A 22,705-nucleotide genomic window follows, 5' to 3' on the forward strand; every position below is an offset into this window, starting at 1 on the left:
AAGGTCCCTTGTATCCCTAAATCCTATAATACTATGATAAGTCATATGATAACAGTTCATTGTTGTTGGTCAGAAACAAATCCAAACCAGAATGTCTTCTTATTGCTGCCTCTACCTTTGAAAGATTGAAACTCATGAAGGGAGGTCAAGATTTTATCTGCTTCCCTTTTTATTTCAACAAAGAATCTGATTTCAATCAGAATCATTTAACAAACATTATTAAGCCTTATTATGTGCAGAGAGAAAGCATGGTATAGAAGGTAAAGGGCAGTCCTTGGAGTCAGAAGGATCAGAGTTCAAGTCCCAGGCATGTAGGCTGTGTAACCCAAGGCTTGGCATCACTTAACTTCTTTCTCAGTGCTCCAGGAAACTCTTTAGTATGAAAAATGTCAGTGCAGGTGACAATCTGGATACAAAGAGGGATTCTCTACACAAGCGAAGTTTCCTGTACAAATTCAATCACAGGCTCAAGCCAATGAAAAAGCAAAACCAAACAAAACTATGCAGAACTCTATGCTAGGCTCTGGAAGTAATTCAATATTTAGATAAAACATGAAATCCTGTGTTCATGGAGCCTCAGTCTAGTAGAAGCATAAGAATCACGCAGATGATTATTGTACCCATGGGGTATGAGGAGATATGCAGCTGGTGACATTTCAGCATTTAATAAAACATATAGACACATATACACACAAATGCATGTGTGTATTTGTATATATATAGGTATATACATATGTGTGTATATATAAATATATATGCATATACACACACACACACACACACACACATATATATACACACACACATATATGTGTGTGTGTGCGCATGTGTATTCCCTGCCCAGGGCTAATTTTGATGGTTTTATTTTAGCCTTCGGCTTTCTCTCCCACCTGAAACTCTAAGTGAGGGGTCCTAATTGGGAAAAAAAAAAGCTTGAGAAGTTTAAGATATCCACATGCACAATTAATGCCACTTAAGATAATGATAAACTTTTTTCTTTTTGGTCACACCCCCCACTTCCTTTCTGAAAAGATGTCTTATGTTTATTTATTTTTAATTGAAGTGAATAAAGGATGATTTTATGATGTCTTTAATATCTTAGAAATAGATAGATGGGGGGTATTGTAAAGCAAAGGCTAGGAGTTGCAGTTGTAGAGAATAGGAGTTCACTGACCTGGGGAGGGTTACAATGACAGGTACATACAGGAATATTTGCTTTTGATTTTGCTAGTTGTCTTCCTTCTCACAATGCTGGGGATTCATTATTAGAGCTCTATTTGACATCCTTCCCCCAACCCCCCACCTTCCATTTATTATACTTGGTCACAGACTGGTCCCAGGAGGGAGGCTGTGAGTTACATCCAGGGGATGGCTGCTATGACAAAGAGCAGTGAGGTTCACTGAAAGAGATTCTGAATCACAGACCACGTGGAAAGATGAAGCAGAGCTCAAAGTAATTTTTTTTAGGGAAATGAATCAAATTAAAGTGCTCCAAATTCCACACAGAGTTTATTTGATGAATCTCTTCCTCTCATTCCGTTCTGTTGACAAGATGAACCATCAGCTGGCAGCTTCAAGTTGCCTGGCATGACTACAGAATCAGTTTGCTGGGGCTGAATCCAAACACGAACCTGAACTTTACCAGTTCTGCTCCCTTTGTAAACAGATTTGGGTTGGCTGCCAACCATTTTTCAAAAGTAAATAAAATAGGGACTGCTAAATGCAAACATCTTTTCACACCAAAGTCTACCAAGCTGCATTCCACTGCAATGGATAATTCCCAAACTTTTCAGAGTTGACACCCTAGTATTGCTTCACTTTAATCAGATATTCAGTCAATAAATAAACATTTCTTAAGTGATCACCACGTGATGCTGTGCTAAGCACTAGGGACATAAAGAAACCAAAAGAAACAATCTCTGCCCTCAAGGAATTCACATTCTATAGGGGAAGACACAACATGGAAATATATAAGAATACAAAAAATATTAATAGAGTAGACGGAGGGCAACATCAGAGGGAAAAGCTTAAGTATCTGGGGGTTCAGGGTAGGAAGGACTGGGATTGGAGATTTCCTCCAGGGACCTCTATTTTGAGGAAGTGTCCAGGCCAGCCATGCTCCATTCTTCTCCCATCTCTACTCCTGCATCTTTGGACACCTCTATGCCCCATGAGGACACCTTCTCCCAGGGCCAAGCCTTACTCCCCTCAGCTCCCTTTTATGTGTTGTCTGCTCGCATTAGGATATAAGCTCCTTGAGGGCAACCATTTATCTTTCTTTCTTTTTGCTTATATTTATCTTCCCAGGGCTTCCACAGGACCTGGCATATAGTAAGTGCTTAATAAATGCTTTTTTTTTTCAGTTGATTTGACTAGGAGGGCCTCCAGCAGAAGGTTGAATTTGAGCTGAGTCTTTAAAGAAATGGGGGAAAGTTGGAGGCAAAATTAAGGAGGGAGAGCATTCTAGACATAAAGGGCAGCTAGCAAAAAGCATAGAGACAGAAGATTGAATGTTATGTGCTAAGAACAGTGAGTAAGATGCTACAGAGTACATGGAGGGGAGTAAAGTTAAGAAGCCTGGTAAGGTTGGAAGAGGTAGAAATACCAAACACAAGATCATATTTAATTTTGGAGGTAATAGGGAGCTATTAGAGTTTAATGAGTAAGATTTTTGAAAGTAGGGATTGTTTCACTCTGTGTTGATATCTTCAATGCCGAGTACATAGTTGTGTAATAAATATTCGGTAATGGATTAGTGTTACCTGATACATATTCATTTTTTAAAATGACAATTACATTTGGATTTGAGAAATTTTATAGCAGTTTGGGGGTGCTTTCTGAGAAGAAGAGTGACGCCTTGGATAAACCAATAACCATGACTGGAAACATACTTTTCTCAACTCTTTAACTTGGAAAGCATTATATTTCTCTAACTCATGCATTCCTGGTCAGAAACCATAGGTCAATTTTCTAGGCAGTAATGACTACAACAGACTGCAAAGGATATTAATGGTTTATACAACTTCTCACAGAAAGTCCTATTTGTATGATAATAATTAACATGTACAGAGCTCTTTCAAGTTCACCAAAAAGCTCTACATATGTTATCTCACTTAAGCCTCACAGCATCCCAGTGAAATGAGAGCTCTGTGAGACAGGTAAAAATACTGAAGTTCAGAGGAGTTAAGAAATTTGCTCATGGTCACACAGCTAATAAGCATCATAAGGCAGGGTTTGAATCCATGTCTTCCTCACACCAAGACCAGCTTTTTAATCTCCTCTGCAAAGCTGCTTCTTTAAGAGGAGACAAGTGCTCATGAAAGGTTATTTGAACAGATGAAAACCAATTTAGACTACATGGCCTAGTTTGCAACCAAAGAATCGAATCCAAACCAATCGAATTACAATCCCCAAAGCATTGGCAATTACTAAGTGAAACATGGGCAGCTAGATGGTGCAATGGGTAGAGCACTAGGCCTGGAGTCAGGAAGACCTGAGTTCAAATTTGACCTCAGGCACTTACTAGCTGAGTGACCCTGGGTAAGTCACTTAACCTTGTTTGCCTCAGTTTCCTCATCTATAAAATGATCTGGAGAAGGAAATGGCAAATGACTCCAGTACTTTTCCCAAGAAACTCCCCCAAAGGGTCACTACAAGTCAGACACAACTGAAAAATGACTGAACAACAAGGTAAAACAGGATCCCAGAGCCCAGGAGCTATTTCACTTTTGTCTCCGTATCTCCAGGGCTTAGCCAGGGCCTTGTAATCAATTAATTAACAAGCCTTGATTAAATGCTTTCTATGGCCTATAATGCCCAGAAACAAAGAGAGATACAGAATTACAAAGAGGAGATACAAGGAGAGAACCAAAAATGTCTCCTCCCTCAAGCTTCTGAAATTCCACCGGAGGAATACAATATGTAAACTAAGTAGCTACAATGTAAATTCTGGATGGCAAGAGCAGAAGATTTTTAAGTGAGTGCATGGTTGTGTTAAAATAGGTCACAGATGTTTCTGTGGCCACAGAGAGGATCTGAAAAACAAATTTCATGTTTTGAGAAGAAGAATTTAGGCTAGGAAGAGATGGAAAAGGAAAGACACAGTGAACCCACTAGGGATCTCATTGCAAAGGTGGATTTCGAATCATTCTGGTCTTAGTCATATTGAGTTAAGGAGAAACTAGATCAGGGGTGGGGAACCTGGGACCTCGATGCTACACGTGGCTCCCTAGGTCCTCAAGTTTGGCCCTTCGTCTGAATCCCACCTTTCACAGAACAAATCTAGAGGGTCGCATGGGGCCTCAAGCCCACAGGTTCCCTATCAGAGGGCATTCTTGAATGGATGAAAAGTAAGGCTAGATGATCTGAGGTTCCTTTAAGCTCAGAGATTCTAAGGTTCTATGATATATATTCTAGACTCAACTTTGAAAGAAATATATAAAAATGTCTTCTATGCACCCTGATTTTGGAGGGAGTCTCTCCCTTTTGTGGTCCATATTTGTGACTTTTATTTGTGTAGGAAGCTCTTGGTGAGGGAAATACCTTCACCAATGCAGGTTGATAATTGCCCCTGCATTTACAGTAAAAGTAGCCTAGGGAGAACTGATAGGTTAAATAACTCTCCCAGGGTCACACCGTCACAACATGTTTAAGGTGGAACTTGAACCCAGCTCTTTCTGATACTGAAGTGAGTTCTCTACTCTACCCTAGCTGCTCCCAAAAGCATACAATCGATCATTAAAGAACAGGTGGCCATTATTTAGTATTTTCTTGGCTATACTTTCCCTGTCCTCCATCCTTTATTCCTCACTTCAGTACAAAAAGACTGGTCGATGACATCTGTCTGAGAAAATTAATATCCCCTTCATGTAACCCTGCACTAGAATCTTGAAATCTTACTGGTATCTATCTACCTTACGTTATAACTTCCCAACAGCAGCCAATGACAATATTCTCTGAAATTCTGTTTAAATGGAAAATTCTATATCTGGTACTTTACACAAATGAAATATTTATCCTATAGCAATTGTCCCTTGCAAATTTGGGACATAAAATCTTGATGAAGAAAAAAAAATAAAAGGAGGGGAGAAGCATTGAAGAGTCTCATCTAATGCATAAAATATCATAAAATTATATGGCATTTTACTTGCATGTGTAAATTAAAATTTGCAGAAAGGTCAAAGAACTGGGAGAGACTTTTTTTAGATGATTTAGAAAAATGAGAAGCAGGAGACCTGGAGTGCTGCCAGCCCAACACACAAATGGAAAACCTTGGGTATTATCTTTAGCCTGCACTGGGATACTTCATCTGTTAAAGGCCAGTCCAGCCTCATTTAACTAACTCCCACTTGATCCAAACCCCATGTGATCCAAATGAGGATCAGGCTCCTGCTGATTTCACATTGGAAGACTGACAGATGCTTTCATGCAAGGGTTTCTAGGACTTCCTTAATTGGAAAAAAAAATCTTTTCCAGGGAACTGACAGCATTTGGACTAGAAAAGTACTGACTGTGGAAAAGAGAAACACCTGGGGAGAAAAAAAAATGCAATCTAATATAGTCCAATTCAACAAGAATGAATGCCTACTACACTTTTCAGTTCTGTATTATAGTACTGTGTGCATTTGTGGGTGTGTGTGTGTGTAAGGGGATACAGAAGAAACATGCCTTCATTATCATTGGGGAGCAAAATAGAAAAAAAAAAGTTTTGGCAATCAGGGCTATCATAGCCTTAGTTCACTGCCCAGACAAAATAATGGTCAATGAGAATATATGTGGGGATGCAGGAGAGAGGCCTTCTCGATGCCTAGAGGAGAGAAGAGCTCCATGTCTGTCAATGTACTGAAGTCCCTCGGAACGGCCATACTGAGTAACCGAAAAATATAATCTGAGCCAATAACCCACAATTGACCTTCGATCCTTGCCATCCTCCTTAGTTACCAAGAGATGTGACAAACTTAGCAATTAAAGGCACCAACTATCTAAAGCTAACTGAATGTTAAAACATTCCTGCATTTTTTTTAAATTGCACAAATGCCATAGTAGGGGATCTGCCATTCCAGAGTTTTCTCTTTTCTCCTTCTCTTAACAAAAAGCCAGGCAGGTTCACCTTGAGCTCTTTCTTTATCTTAGTACTCAGGGCTATAAAGTGTATCTTAATTTAAAACCCAATTACAAAGTGAAACAAATGCCATGGAATGATCCCTTCTTCAGAAGGCAAGAAGAAAAGGAGCAGACAGCAAAACACAAGCCCCTCCTTAGCACACATGATTCCTAAAACACTTGGGGAGAAAATCCTGACTTTACTATCATTTCTCATTGTTTCTACTCAGGGGAACACTGCAGCCGCTTGGCTTTACAGGTGAGTACAGTCTAAATACATCTTAGTGCATTTTGCATTCATAACTCTAAAGGCTTTCCTGATTTAAAGCTGCAATTATACAGAAGGAAGAGATAAAGACTCTGAGAAATTATCTCATTTCAGTTTAGGGAGAGAAAAAAAGCAGAACGTAGGTTAATGCTTGAGTGCGGTATTTCCACAGTTGTTTCACACAACCGTTTTGCAATATCCCTAATGTTTTCGCACATTACATGCTCTTCCGGGGGAAAAAACAGCTTGTGTTTTTGAAAGCAAGGAATAAAAATCTAACAAGCCTTAATGGCTGGCTTGTATGTTTGAATACTTTTTTTACTATGTTGTACAGGACACAAAAATTTTCATTTGCCTTTCAAATAACAAATGGTAGATTTTTTTTATTATTAGTAATTCAATAAAAAGTTTCCAAGACCCCAAATAAAATGGATTAGAGCCCACTGAAGATCACAATTGTATATTGCTTTCAAATGCAAAGCCATTTCATTTATGGAGACAGCATTAGTATACTTGGATGCAAGACAGATAAGCCATTTTTGCCAACTTTTCCCATTACCAGGACTAAAAAATTGGATAGTTCTTTTTGCTCGTATCTTTAACTACAGCTATAAAGCCCTTTGACATTGGTGAAACACAGCGTTTCATTCATTCAAGCATTTAGTAACCACCTACTATGTACAGTGCCCTACCTTGAGGCTACACATTTAAGAGGGAGCAGGCTACAGTGAAAAGAATGGTGAACTAGGGAGTCATAGGGACCCGGGTCTGAACCTCATCTCGGATTCTTATTAATTGTGAATCTGGCAAGTCATGTTCCCTCACTGAGACTCAATTTTCACCCACAAAATGTGAATAATGCCTGCAGTACTTTACCTCATGGGGCTGTTGTGAGGATCAAGTGAGAGTCTGCGTAAAACACTTTGAAACATATGAGTCGACTAGTATTAATATTAACAATAATAATTTTAACTTGGCAGAGGTAGTGGTAAGAGTAGTAAGAGTGTTAATAAGAGAGTAGACCTCCAGGAGTTTACTCCAGAGTTTTGTAATTCTTAATGCTTATCCTGTCAGTCAATAAATATTTATTAAACATCTACTATGTGCCAGCCATTGTGCTAAGCCCTGGGGATACAAAAAGAAACAAAAGACATTCTCTGCTCTCATATGGAGCTCATAATGCAAGGGGGGGGGGGAGGGAAAGAAAAAAGTAAACAAATATGTACAAACAAGCTATACCCAGGAAAGATAGGAAATAGTTTTATTTAAAAGATGGAAGGCACTAGAATTAAGAGGAGTTGGGAAATGCCTCCTGTAGAAAACAGGATTTTAGTTAGGACTTAATGGAAGCCAAGGAAGCCAGTAGTTAGGGATGAGGAGGGCTTTCCAGGCATGGGGGATAGCAAGAGAAAATGACTGGAGTGGAGAGATGGAGTTTCTTGTTTGTGGAACAGCCAGGAGGCCAGTGTTACAGGATCAAAGAGTACATGGTGGGGAGTAAGGTGTAAGAAGAGTGGAAAGCTGGAGGGTAGAGGGGAGATAGGTTATGAAGGGCTTTGAATGCTAAACAGAGGATTTTGTTTTTGATCCTGGAGGCAGTAAAGAGCTCCTGGAGTTTCTTGAGTAGGGAGGTGACATGGTCAGACCAGAGCTTTAGGAAAATCACTTTGATGACTGAATGGAGGATAGATTGGAACTTGAGGCAGTCAGACCCACCAGCAGGCAACTGCAGTAATCCAAGCATGAGGTGATGAAGGCCCACACCAGGGTGGTTGCTGTATCAGCAAAGAAAGGAAGGCATATTCAAGAGGTGTTGGACAGGTGAAAATGACAAGCCGTGGCATTAGATTGGATGTGAGGGGTGAGAGATAGTGAGGAGTTGAGGATGACACTTAGATTGCAAGTCTGTAGGACTCGGTGTGTTGCCCTCCATAGAAATAGGGAAGTTTTGAGTTGGGGAGGGTTTAGGGCGAAAGACAATGAATTCCATTTTGGACAGGTTGAGTTTAATGTATCTACTGGAATCCAGATAGTTGGAAGCGCAAATCTCTTCCCCTTGCCCCCAACATTCTCATTTCTTAATCACTTCAAAAATACTCTAAGCAAGAGTGAATATTTTTCACATGTTTAGAAAAACAATAGAAATCTTCTATTGGTCATTCACAAGTAGTAGTATAAATCAGAAACTGTGAAGAGATCACAATGTATAGGACGCTGTATACTCTGCTTCTAGAGAGATGAAAGAAATTTGTGCATGCAGTATTCCTCACAACTGAAGTGTGGAATGTGGGGGGGAGGGGAGTAGCTCTGTGTGTGTATGTATGTGGGGGGTGCATATTAACATAATGGGATTCAGCATGGAAGACCATCTGTTTTAATTGAGCAAGCTTATTCGAATGATGCTTTGCACCACTAATCTTGTTTAGATTAATGTTAATGTTCTATTAAAAGGTAGTTTATCATCTCACAATACCAAGTGAAAGTAATCACAGCAGCAGTTATATCTTTCAAGCATATACAGCAGCAGAGAGGTAGATTGTTCATTCTTGGACTAGTATAGCACCACTATCAAGTCTTTGGAGGAAGAGAAGGCCAAGCAGGTCACATTACTGGATTAGAGCTAAAAATGACCACAAAAGCTGTGTGCTTCCTTTTGCTTCTTCTTCCACATCAAGGGGTTCAAGTGGTCAAGGCTAGGGGAAGATTTCCACTTGTATTTGGTGGGGATTCTTTCCTCCAGTGCTGAGAAAGGAGAGTGAAGCTCAGATGATTTCTCACCAGACACTGTCATTGTAAACACACACACACACACTCTCACTCTCTCTCTCTCTCTCTCTCTCTCTCTCTCTCTTTCTCTCTCAAACTCTTTCCCATTAGCAACAATCACAAGTGTGAGTCTAAGGATTCATCAGAGGCACTGAATCTGGGCTGAATGTGTGGAAGCAAAAATAACTCAGTGTGGCTAGCCATGATACCTTTCAAAATGGGTCTCCAAAGGTATTCTGGGTGCAGAAGGTAGAAGACTAACCCCTCTCCTAGAGCCTGATGCGGACAGTGGGACTGAGATTCAGGTTGCTCAATCTGGTAGGGGTGTGTGTGTGTGTTTTGTTGATGATCAGTTCCAAAGGCAGTTTACAAATAAATGCTATATAACCTGTCCCCTCTTTTTGCCAAACTACCCTTTCCTCAGTAAAGACTATAAAGAGTCAAAGGAATAAACAATATATTATATTATGTCTTGGCATATACTTAGCAGACTTTAGGTGGATGGAGAGGCAACATTTAACAAGTGCTCTAGAAAGCACTAAGGGTTGAGGAGGGATTCCCAACACAAACAACACCCCTGGGTATTCCTAAAATGCAGCTTTTATCCTTGTCACTTCCCTGCCTATGCAACACTAATACTGACAACAGTAATAACTGGCATTAAGATATCATTTTAAGATTTGCAAAGAATTTTACATATGTTAGTGATCTTCAGAACACCCCTGTGAGATGGGTACTATTATTAGCCCTATTTTACAGATCAGGAAGCAGAGGCTAAAAAAGGTTAAGTGACTTGCTCAGGATCACACAGCAAGCATGGAAGGAAGGATTCGAATTCAGTTCCCTGATTTCAGGTCCAGCACTTGAACTGCTATGTTACTTAGCTATCACCACATCCCTTATTGTCACATTTAAGGATCTGCAGAAGTGAACTATGAATACCTTGACAATCGTATTTCACCCTCCTTCCCAACATAAATCTTCCACTTGAGGTAAGCTAATCTGGTCCAATTCATTTCTATTACTCCCTGCCCATGAGCTCATGATTCCCCCTTAATTTTTGTTTGAAGAATGGTCTTTGGTGAAGAATGTTTTTCCCTATTCTTTGAACCTATCTAAAACCTACCTATCCTTCTAGATTTTGCCCAAATACTCCTTCCATTCAGCTATCTTTCTTCCTTCCTTCCTCCCTTCCTTCCTCCCTCTCTCCCCACATCCCTCCCTCCTTCTCCTCCCTCCCTTCTTTCCTTCCTTCCTTCCTTCCTTCCTTCCTTCCTTCCTTCCTTCCTTCCTTTCTTTCTCTCTCTGTTTCTTTCTCTATCTTTGTCTCTCTCTGTCTCTCCGTGTCTCTGTCTCTGTCTCTGTCTCTCTCCTCAAAGCATGTAGAGGGGAATCACAATTCCCCAAAGGAGAGAAACCATTGCAATCACAGCCACCATTTATTTTTGAGTCTGTGGGAAGGTCATATAGCTGAAAGAATGCTGGATTTGGAGCTGGGGACTTCGTTTGGCATTTTACTACCACCTCTATGAACCTGGGCAAGTCACATTCTCCATGAGTTTCAGTTTCTTTATCTGTAAGAAAAGGGAATTGGATCAGATGACCTCTGTGGTTCTCTCCAGATCTAAATCTTTGACTCTATTATTTATGAGACCCAAGAAAGCCTAGACTAACTCTCCTGTCATGGGATGGAAACTCCTTGCCCATCCCAGGAGAAAGTTCTGTTCACATTGGGTGTTCCAAGTCCCACTGACTCACTGTGGGTCAACATCACCTCTCAGAACAAGTATAATTAAAAGACATTTTGGATTAAATGCTATTGAAGTACTTCTGTGAGTGAGTCTTTATTCACTCCTCCCCTCCCCTCCCCTTCCTCTCCTCTCCTCTCCTCTCCTCTCCTCTCCTCTCCTCTCCTCTCCTCTCCTCTCCACATCTATACTTTTGTTAATGGTGAATTTAAAATTCAAACTGTTTGGAATTTCTTTATCAAATGCTTGTAGACATGGGAAAATGATTTATTTAATTTGCTATTAGCCTAGGAATTCAGACACTTGTACAGGCTAAGGCTTCAATGCTGCATACAGCAGAGGCTGATTCCTTCCTACATGACATGCCTTTCTCTATAGGCACCAGCTCCAGTTACAAGGATATTAGGCATCTTCACTCTGAATCTTCACAGCTTCATTCCCCACAGCTGAAGTTTGGGATCATACATGAGATCCCTAGAAGACATGCTCAGCTACATTATGACACTTCCAAAGGGATGTATGATATCGAACAGTAGAATGTACTGATTACTTTGTTAGTCAAATGCACACCAGGACAATAGTTACCGGTTTAATATTGATATCTATCTACCTATCTAATATTATATGTATGTATGTATATATATACATATATATACACACGTGTATATATGTATATATGTCAGTGTTTTTAAGTTCTCACAAAGTTTGATTTAAGATGCAGATTCTACTTTGGCAATATGTCTTGTATCTCGCCCTCTTCCTTATTCCCCCTGCCACTACCCTAATATAGGTATTCCTAACTCTCCTTTCTTCCCATTCTCTTATACATTCTTTATTCTGCTGCCAAAATACTTTTCCTTATTGACAGATCAGGTAACTTCAGGTTTCTGATAAAAAAAAAAACAAAAAACAAACCTTCAATGGCTCCCTATTGCCTCCTGAGTTCAAATTCCTTTGCCTGGAATTCAATTCCCTCCACACATACTCTCTCTCTCTCCCTTTCTCCTCTGAAACAATGTAATAGCATACTCTATTCTCTCCAGCCAAACTACTCCTTGCCACTGAAGCATTCCCTAATCTTTTTTTTTCCCCTCAATGCCTTTGCTCACAAATTTCTAACCCTAAAATGCTTCTATTCCTGAAATGCTCCCATTTCTTGCCTCATTCTGTCTCTTTTGTCAGTTTGGTTCCAAATGCTAACCCTTCTTCACTATGATCTTATCCACTTAGACTCTAAACTCCAGAGTGCCAGAGGCCATGTATTAATTGAGCTTTGAATTCCTCACCCCCTGGCCCCCACCTCTGAGGCTAGAAAAATACTCTTTTGTGTAATAAGCATTTAAAAAAATAATTCCATGGGGGTTCCAGAAGGAAGTTCTCTATCTCCTTTAATATATGTATATACCATTAAGCATACTGGGGGCTCTCAACCATGGATATGGAGGAATAGTATGAAGCCAAAATTTTCCTATGGATAAAGACCAAACAAGATACTTTTTTTATGAGAGACATATCTAGTGAGCAAAACATGGGGAGAAGTACAAAGTTAAGATATCAGAACCTTTTTATTTGCTAATTTGAAAACCCTGAAATTCTTTAAAAGGAAATTCAATCATTTAGTTTTCTTCTCATCGAAGAACTGACAAAGAAATTTCTAGGAAGTCCAACCTATTACTTCCACAGAGATGCTCTGAAGCCTATCTGTCATTCTAAAATGGAACATCATACATAATTAGAACCAAACTATATCAGAAAGTACAAGGAATGAAGTCAATTTTGTGAGGCTGAGGGGGAAAAACTTTGAAGGATTAATATTTAATGAATATAAGTATACCATATATTATGTATACAAGTATACTATACATAATGTATGTAAGTATAGTATATACAAATATATACTTATAGAATATATACTTTTATAATATATTCAAGTAGAATATATAATGTATATAAGTATAATGTAGACAAGTATAGCATATACAAATATATTGTATATATTACATAATGCATACATTTATACACACGTGTATATATACATACATGCATGCATATATACACACATATGCATATGTGTGTGTATGTGTATATGTATATATATGTGTATGTATATGTATATGTATATGTATATATATATGTATATGTATATGTATATATATATATATATATGTATGTATGTATGTATGTATGTATGTATATAAAATCTGCCTGGAAATTGAGCTCCTTTGAAAATCAGGGTGAAAATATAGATTAGGGTTTATCACCTCCCACCTAGAAGACAAATACTGTCAAGTTAAAGGTGGCTATGGATCAATTCCTTAAAATCTCTCTTTTGCCTTTAGTTACCAGTTTATCAAGTCCCCTAACCATCCCGTGTGAGCTAATAAAGGTTTAATATTTGTCTTGACTCATTTCATTTAGCTTTACTTTCTTTTGATTCTTACCCCCTTCCCTTTAACCTTCTTGTCTATTCAAAAATGAAATATACGATAATATATGGTGGGCAGTTAAGGAAAGGGACCGTGATCTAAGCAGTTGAAGGTAGAACCATAGGACAGTACCCTATCTCATACTTACCAGTAACAATGCTTATATTGACTTAATTATTATTCCTAGAGCAACAAGGAGACATAGAAAATGGCAGGGTTGTGGGAGGGGACCAGCTAAACAAAATAGGTTAGATGAGTTTTCATTTACTCAATCATCAACCAGGACATCTGAGCTCCCAGGCAGATTTCCAAAGTTGAGTGGATTAATTCCCCCTTGGGGTGCAGAAGAAGTGATCTCTGAAGGTCTAGATCTAGAAGGTCAAACTATTCTTCACGGGGAGAAGAGAATCTGTTCCTAAAATCTAAGATCTTCTGGAAAACTTTACTTAGTTGACTAAGAGAGAGCTAATAGCTATCCAGTGTGATTGGGGTGGGAACTTCCAGAGTTGATTATTCCTCTACTTCCTATACAAATTATTTTGGCCTTTGCCTCTAACTACAGTTAACCTTTGACTTGGTGCTACCACTCTACTGCCCAGTACTTAATTCCTCTGAGCCCCAGTTTCCTCATTTAGCAAATAAGATGGGTAGAGTGGACCACCAAGGTCCCTTTCCAGCCCTCAGGGAAGGTGACTCTATGTACTCTGTGCATATCAGTATTGCCTCTCATGGCTTGGAAGCATCCGGAACCTAGTTAGTCTATTACCTAGCTTGTGTGTACCCACATGAAAAGACTCTCCACAAAGACTTTCTGATGATATCAAGAAGGCAGAAAACCTGAATTATACACCTTCTAAGCATGCCAAGGGCATGTCAGACATCTTAAACCCCAGGAATCCAATATAAAACCTGTCTGATCCCAGGCTATGGGCTACTTCAGATCTTTAGGAAAAAGCTATTCGTCTAACCCAATTAATAGTAGACCCAAATCAGTAGATCTGAACACCTGCCTGCTCCTACCACTGTGTAACTGATGCTGCCAAGTGCCATGTTAGCAGGCTCAGGTGAGTTAAGAATTACAATTGGGGCCGAATGTAATTAATTATATGATTAAATTTGTGTCACCCACACATCCATATGGATTTCTTATCATGTGACCCATTACTGAAAACACAACAAAACAAATCTTGGATAGTTCTACCTTGAATCTTACTTGTAACTTCTCATCAGGCCTTTTGATATAACCCCTGAAACTTGCCGTGTTTGGAGATGTAGGTCTCCTGTGGCAGAAACATAAATCAGTCCAGATGCCATGTATGTGCTAATCTATTACAATGTTAATCAGGGCAGGATGTTTTTTTTGCTGTTCTTCTCTTAAGTGCCTTTAATGAGTCTGGCCTTTGTTTGAATGGGGCAGGTAAAGTGGGATCTTTTGTCTTGGAATGTTTCTCAGCACTAAAACAACCGAGATTTGTTGGTTTGTATATGATGTGGTGCTTCCTCATACTCTGGTGTTAGTGATTTCTCATAACCTAAATGTTTGAGCCTCTAGCCCTTAGGGCCCTGAACATCGTATATGTACCGTAGGGTTAGCAGTTCACTTTTAGGAGTATGCTCATTGAAAGAATGTGGGTGAGGAGCCTCTGGGCAAGCCATTGAAGCCCCCCACCCCACTCCCTGGCTTTGTAACCCAGATGTTGAAGCTTCTATGGTAACTATGAATTGTGATTTGATTCAGACCAGGTCTGTCTGTTGATGTTTGTATTTTCTGTTTTTATTTGCCCTGAAGTTCAGGGGGCTGATCCTTTCCCCCTGAACTAAGTGAATGATATATGTATGTTCAATTAAACTGAGATTGTTAACCCCTTAAAGTTGCTTTCCTTAGAAAAGCAGATTAAAGAACCTGTGTTAGCAGCCTTTCCTGTGTGCTGTTGTTGTTGGTCTTGCACCCTCCACAGCAGCTGCCAGCCACATTGCTGTTACACCTATCTACATTGCTGATTAAAGAGGAGTAGCCCTTAACATAACTGTGAAGTAGACAAAGATCGTATGCCAATTTCTGAGCACCCTTGGTCAGTGCTCTTACCATTTACCAGTGTTCTATCACCATAGGCTTGCCTGACCTTTCTGATCCAGTTCTTTTGTATTCATTCCTGGTATTAATTATTTTGTCTATCTATGTATCTATCCATGTATTTATGTATATATGTATGCATCTCTTTATTTATCTCTTTTGAGGTCTCTCACCTTTGATCTGCCTTTTCCAAACTAGGTTGGTTTGACCCTCCTTAGGCAGTCTCCCAGGGTAGGGGTGGGGGTGGGGTATATCACAAGGCAGCTAGGTGTCTCAGTCTAGATTGGATCTTGCGCCTGGAGTCAGGAAGACGAGTGCAAATCTGGTTTTGGATACTTACTAGCTGTGTGACCTTGGGCAAGTCACTTAACCTTTGCCTCAGTTATTTCAACTGGCAAATGGTGACGATAATAGCATCTACTTTTCAAGGTTCTTGTGAGGATTAAATGAAATAATATAATAGAATTGGACTTCCTTGGCTGGACTTACTAACAGATACCAAGAACAGCTTAGTACAGTTCAGCTCAGAACTCAGGAAGAGAGTTTCAGCCTCCTGAGTAGCAGGAATTACAGGCATATACCACCCACACCCAGCTCTCTTCCCCTGATATGACCACCAAACTGCAACATGCCTGTTTTGTTTCTCATGACCTTAATAGCTAAAGTTCCAGCTCGCCAAACTTCCAATGAGCCAGCTAGCCAATCTGATGACCTATTCCTCCACCCTTCCCCAACTCCAAATGCTAATGGTAGGGGACTAGAAGCATGATCATTTGTAGCAGACACAAATTTTAAGTGTGGCCCTTGAAGGATAACATCTTTCAAAAAATACTGGACTTAAAAGGGGAAAGACATGGGTTTGAGTTCCAGTTCTGATACTTCTTAGTTACACAGCTATGAGCATATTAACCCCCCAGAATCAGAAACAGCTGTAAAAATAGGAATCATAATATTTGCATTACCTACCCCAGTGAGTGGTTATGCAAAAATCACTTTCCAAACTTTTACATCTTTTTACATTAAACATTTTACATTAATTAGCTGTATAAACACAAATAATTGTGGTCACTTAACCTATTAATGACTCTGGGGTGGACAAAGAGGACATCATGATGGCAGATTGATAGAGAAGATATTGGCGCCAATCAGGTGATAATTTCCTTTGCTTATATGTAAAGTCCACCCTGATGGGTGACTTTCTTCACGTTGGTCCACACTGATTAACGCCACTTAGAGTGCTGGATTTAGGGTCAAGAAAACCTGGAAGACCTGGAACCAAATCCATCCTCAAATGCTTATGAGGAGGGCAACCCTCTGCAAACTGCTTAGCCTCTTTGAGCCTCAGTCGTAAAATGAGGACAATGCTACCAATCTACCAGGGTTGTTAGTAAGGAAAGCTCTCTTTGTAAGTATGAATTATTTCCATCATCACCTTTGGAAGGTAGACAAAGTTAAAGTGCTAGGGAGCACTTACTACAAAGCAGTGAGGATTCTTTCTATTCTTTGCCCACCCCTATAAGAGTGGTGAGGACCCTCCCTCTCCCCCTCCTCCTCCTGCTCCCCGCCTCACCCAGAGTCAGAAATGATTTCTATCTAAGCAGAACAGGGAATCTCTGAAGTGGGGTGTCACATGATTAATGTCTTAGATGGTTTACTAAACATCCTGAGGGAAAAGTGGGATATTCACAATACAGAGAATTGATCACGGCATCATCACTTTTCATATGCTTTCAGAATATTGTGATGTATTACAATTCACATATAGATTTGTTAATTATTAATTATATTATCTGACTTCTTTATATTATCTGATTTATTATCTGATTAATTATATTATCTGATTTTAACTAAACCAATTCTCATAAACTGGACAAGCAACTTAAAATTATTGCTACAAAGAAACAACAGATTTAAGATAATAACAACAATAACATAATTGAACCACAAGAAAACAAGAAGGTTGACATTTCTCCTAATCCCAGTATAAGTTGCTTGTCAGCCACATTATTAGGTAAAACCAATGATGATCGAATCTGATTGAACAAGTTACCACCCCACCCTACCCCCAAAAAACAACTTGAAATTATCAAGATTATTTGAAACACAAAGGCAAAAGAATAAGGACTAGAGAGTTGGCCTCAAAGCCAGCAAGACCTGCATTCAAATCCTGCCCCGGAAACAAACTGCCTGTCACTAGGCAAGTCTTTTAGTATCTCAGTGCTTTAGGTAACTCTCTAACACCCTAAATTTCAGAGAAGGGCCCAGCCTTCATTGGTACCGGAAAATAATGGACTCAGTCCCTATCCCTTATTGCTATCATCAATGATAAACCTCACCCTAAGTGTACATTGTGCCTTGAGATATTAACTATTGATTGTATAAAGCTATCACCGTTTGCAAGATAGTTAAAAACTAATCTTCTGTTGCTAAATACCATGTGGGTCACCCTTAAAAATTCTCATATCTGCACACTTAAAAATCTCAGAAACAATTTTCTAAGTCATCTAAAAACTTCCACATGAAGTATTTCTATTGATTTTGAATTCACTTGTTAAAAATATAAAATAATACTTACCATAACAATAGCTAACATTTATATAGTTTATAACCCTTACCATGTGCCAGGCACTGTGACAAGCAGTTTACAATTATTATCTCATTTGGGTCTTACGACAACCCTAGGAGGTAAGTGCTACTATTTGGGAAATTTTCCAGATGAGGAAATTGAGGCAGATAGAAGTCAAATGACTTGCTTGAGGTCGAACAGCTAGTAAATTCCTTAGGCCAGATTGGAACTCAGGTCTTCCTGATTCTGGGCCCAGTGCTCTATCCACCTAGTCACTTAGCTATTTCCAAAAAAAGCTACTGCTTTCAATTAGTCCTCAAGAACAACTGATTGATATCAAGGAAGATGGAAATGTGCTAGCTCGACCAAAAAAGCCTCTTCACTTTTGCATAACAGGTAGATGGAACTGAAAAAGGGGACTGATGATTTAATAAATATAGCCAAAGATATACTTCTTTTCTTGGGATCTGTTTCCCTTAGCCAGGGAAACCCAGGATTTGTTTTGACTGTCCCACTGCTATTAGAGTCATTTAGAACAAGAATCAGAATAACCTGAACTCAGGTTCAGATCTTTGAATTGCTCAATTACAAAGTATTAAACCAAGACTTACCAAAAAATAATGAAGCACATTCAGTCATATTACACAGGTATTTATTATCATATTGCTCGCACTAAATTATTCCCAATAATACGTTATCATGAGAGCAGAAAACAGGTTTTTGGAGCCATAAAATAACATTTTTAGAAATGTTATTTATTTCATCCTCAATTTAAAAAAATTTTATTTTTGTGTTTTATGATTGACAAAAATATCAGTACCATAGTACATGTATATTAAGGCAGGTAAGTAGTGGAGAGAATAAGATGCTGAGCCTGGAGTTAGAAAGACTCATCTTCCTGAGTTGAAATCTGGCTTCAGACCTTCAGTACTTCAGTAAGTACTGGCTATGTGACCCTGGGCAAGTCACTTAACCCTGTTTGCCTCAGTTTTCTCATCTGTAAAATTAGCAGGAGAAGGAACTGGAAAGTCACTCTACTATCTTTGCCAAGAAAACCTCAAATGTGGTCACGAAGAGTCAGACATGATTCAACAACAACAATATATATGTTATTTATAAATAAATCAATATACCCACCTTGGGGTTATGAGATCAAAAATATTTAGACATCACTGGCCTAGGGCAACCTTAGCTCAGGGGTGTAAGCTTAAAAGGGAATTCTTTTGCCTTTGCCTCCCTGGTTTCTAGAATGCATTTTGCTAGCCTTCAGCACTGGAAGACATTTTGAAGACCTTACTTTTCAATGATGGTGTCTCAGGTCTTTCTCTTCTACAAGCCCTATCTGTTCTGCCACTTTTATAATGGTCCCATCGGACTATGTTGGGTTGCTGGGTGGGGGATGGGGGGGGGTGGGGAATGGGGGAAGGAATCACATTGCAGAGTCAGTGTTCATCAATGTGAATTGATTTAATTATAAATTACTATTTAACTGATAGTTTCTAGTATAAATATATATTTAAACCTCAGTAGGAGGGAGTGCCCTGACTCAGAGCTATGACTCATTTACTTTAAAGCTAACAGATCCTTGGAAATGTGCTTCAGCTATTTGGTACCAAACCAATGCAGATTATTTATTTTCTAGATTAATCTGTGAGGAAGCTCTAGTTTGTGGCTGGATATTAGAACATTGTAAAATCACAGAGCTGGAGAGGGCATGAAAGACTATCTGGTATAACCCCTTTATTTTATTGGTGAGAAAACAGAGGCCCTGAGAAGGCAGGGGGAAAATACTTGCCTAAGACCACATAGGAATTAGTGTCAAAGCCAGGGCTAGAACCCAGAGCTCAGGATTCACAGTCAATCGCTCCTTCTAATACTTGTCTTGTCTCTTCTGCTCAGTTAGCGTGAGCTCAGGGAATTAAAAAAATAGTGTAAAATCACAACCAATCATACAATTACAAAGAGAAATGACTTTTAGACTATTCTGACTGTCCTACAGTTTGGGATGATTCATTATATTGCTCAGCTCCATTAAGATCATAGGATTATAGATGTAGTACTGTAAGAGACCTTAGAGGCTATGTACTCATCATTTTACAGATGAGGAAACTGAGGTCCAGAGAGATAAGTGACTCACCCAGGGTTATATAGCTATTAAGCACCCAAGGTGGGGTTTGAAGCCCAAGTAAAGTCCCACTCTCCCATACTGCCTCTTTAGCATGGAGACAATCCAGATTCAACTGTATGTGGGCAGATGAGAAAGGCTCCATTCAGCTATTGTTTTAAAGTTTTAATTCACTGTTGGTGGTAAACTTTTCACTAAAATACACAGATGGTCCTGCCTGAACTTGTTAATGAAAAAACTCTCACACGGCTACAAAAACAGACGTGATCATCTGTTTTCCAACATTTTGAAAAAAATCTACAGAGGTGTAAGGTGCTACACAAATGAGAATAATTAGCTTGTGCCATCTGTGAAAACTTAAAAAAAAACCCACACATATACAAACCACACCTCCTTCCCTCTCCCCTTTCCCTGGCTCTACAGTCATGAGTATTATATGGAACTGATCGAAAAGTATGGAGTTAATAACTTTTCAATTTATTTTGACCTTCTGTTCTAATTTACTTAAGAAACTACAATACTAGCAGTGACTTACACCCTTTTTTCACCTCCTAATTAGCAAGCAATAAAAAATGTCATTAAAAAGTAATAAGTCTAAAGCTTCCTGACAGCCCTCTGATTAATTTTGCAGATTGTAAAACACTTTGGAAACTACTTGGCTGGGTCACCAGTTTTATCCATTTGCTCTCAAGCTGTTGGTGAGTGGAGGCTCAAGAATGCCTGAACATTGGAATTTACATATCGATCAGACCATATTTCATGCATTGGTAGCACTGCAGTAGAGGCTTGTTAACTCTTAGTTGGCAGGAATGCTGTTTTTCTAGACCTTTTCATTCTTTTATTTATGTGAGCACTGTGTGTGTTTGTTTGCAAGGGAGTGTGGATATGTCTAGCAGGACAAGATAATTATATTTTGGTTCAATTCAATTCTGTTTAACAAACATTTATTGCTACCTATTTTGCATGAGGTTCAGTGTTAAGCAATTTAGATGCTCAAATATTGTGAGAGCTCATTGGGAGTTCCCTCCAGGGATGTAGACTGTGACCCTTCCCAGCCTGCCTATCATGTATGACTATCGAGCATGTCCTCTCAAAAGTTTAACAGAAGGAGGGTCGAATGGGAGACCTTTCTCCATTTCTCCTGATATCATAAAGATAAAAATGGAGCACTCTGGTTATCTACCTGCTTTCCTTCACTCTCAACAAGTGACCAGTGCACCTTCTCTTCCTCTCATGCAATTTTTTTGATGACATCTTTTACTCCTGTTTTACAAACAAGGTTGTTCATTGATTATATCCTGCAAACTTTCTATATACCATGAGCTGTTCCACTGCCGTCTACTTGATGCTCATCTTGACTTCTTCAGATGAAGCAGTTTTCCAGGTCTCATTGACATATTGCAACACCAGTAAAATGTTTATATTGAAAAGACGGGCCTTAGATGCTATGCAAAGTTCAGAGTGCATTTTTCATGGATTACAAAGCACTTATGTTACTTTGTAATATTTATGTCCTGGAGAATGGGGCTGGAATAGGGATACAAAGAAAAAGCAAAGTGGTTCCAGCCCCCAAAGAACTTAGATTCTACTTAAATTTTTGTAGTATTTTAAGTATCATCAACATTTCTGTGAGGTTGGTAGTGCATAAATTATTATCTTCCCTGCTTTGAAGAGGAGATAATTGAGGTTTTGAGACTTGTTCTTGGTCACATACAGTAAATCTTGAATTTAGAGCTGGGTCTTGAATCCAGACACTTCTACTCTAAGAACAATGCTTGTCCACTACACTACTTTGGCTGAAATTTTACCCTTAGTAATTCATTTGCTGTTATTACTGTACTACCTTTCCAGGCATCCTCTTTCAAAATGCAAGGGTGCTTTGGTCACCCATACCATAGCATGCCATAGTGTTAATGCTAGCCTATAGTTTACTATGTGTTATTGGAAGGTGGTAGCTAATATGTTTTTTTTTGGGGGGGTGGTTCTGTGTATGCTTCCTCTCTCTCTTCTCCCCACTTCCTGCCGGTAACAAATATGAACGATGTTCCTGAGACTGATTAGGCTCTAAATATTACTTATATCCAAGGGCTTCAGAAATTGTCATCCTTTCTATAGGATAAACCATAGGCAGTGCTTAAGTGGAACATCTCCCAGCTCCTCTCCCTCTCTCCCTCTAAAGTGTTATCATTTTAATAGTTTTCCATTTATATTCAAGGAAAACAAATCAACAATGGAAAATTGCCAGTACTCTAGAGAGCTCTAACAGGAGGGATGTTCTTCTGTGTTAAGTGACAGGCAGCCTGATAGAGTTTAGAGGAGGAAAAAAAAACCTGGACTGGGAGTTAGGAGGGGTGGATTCTAATTCCAGATCCACCATTAAGTGGCTATGAAACTCTGGGCAAGTCATTTTCTGCTTCTGGATCTCAGTTTCTTCATTTGTTAAATAAAAGTGAGCTCTAATATTCTATGGTTTCCCCTATTCCTGGGACTGGCACTTAGCCTATGATTTCAATGGCATAGATAACTCTGAAATGAGGAAACCTCTTCTACCATTCATGTGGCGTTTTCTCTGCAATTTAGAGTCTTACAGAGTTGCCTAGAGCATTGAGAGGTTAAGAGGATTGCTCAGA

This window comes from Trichosurus vulpecula, chromosome 3 (assembly GCF_011100635.1).
Source record: "Trichosurus vulpecula isolate mTriVul1 chromosome 3, mTriVul1.pri, whole genome shotgun sequence".
Classification (NCBI taxonomy): domain Eukaryota; kingdom Metazoa; phylum Chordata; class Mammalia; order Diprotodontia; family Phalangeridae; genus Trichosurus; species Trichosurus vulpecula.